Source organism: Nothobranchius furzeri, chromosome 12, assembly GCF_043380555.1.
Source record: "Nothobranchius furzeri strain GRZ-AD chromosome 12, NfurGRZ-RIMD1, whole genome shotgun sequence".
Taxonomy (NCBI): Eukaryota; Metazoa; Chordata; class Actinopteri; order Cyprinodontiformes; family Nothobranchiidae; genus Nothobranchius; species Nothobranchius furzeri.
In genome coordinates this window covers 16519218-16519674 of record NC_091752.1, presented here as the reverse complement: position 1 = coordinate 16519674, position 457 = coordinate 16519218, and positions in this window count along the sequence as shown.

Sequence of the window (457 nt, the reverse complement as noted above, 5' to 3'; positions counted from 1 at the left end):
CAACAGTGTCAAAGGCTGCAGTCAGGTCCAGCAGGACCTAGCTCTATGAAAACCTGACTGGAAACTATCATAGATGTTATGTTCATCAAGAGCAGCTGTGAGTTGTTTAGCCACAACCTTTTCCAAGATCTTGGAGATGAACGGAAGTTTAGAGATGGGTCTGAAGCTGCAATGGAGAGAGTGGTCGAGACTCGGTTTTTTTAAGAAGCGGGTGGATTACAGCATTCTTAAAGTAAGCAGGGACCTGACCAGAAACCAGAGAAGCATTAATTATAGAGAGCACGCTGGGACCGATGGACTGAAAAGCGCTTTTAAACAAAGATGAGGGTAAGATGTCGAGGGGGCATGCAGAGGTCTTCGTAGAGTTAACTAGTTTGGTTAACTCAGGCAAAGAAACAGGAGCAAAGCTATCTAGGATGATGGGCCTGGTTGGAGTCGGGAGAGGCAGCGATAAGAC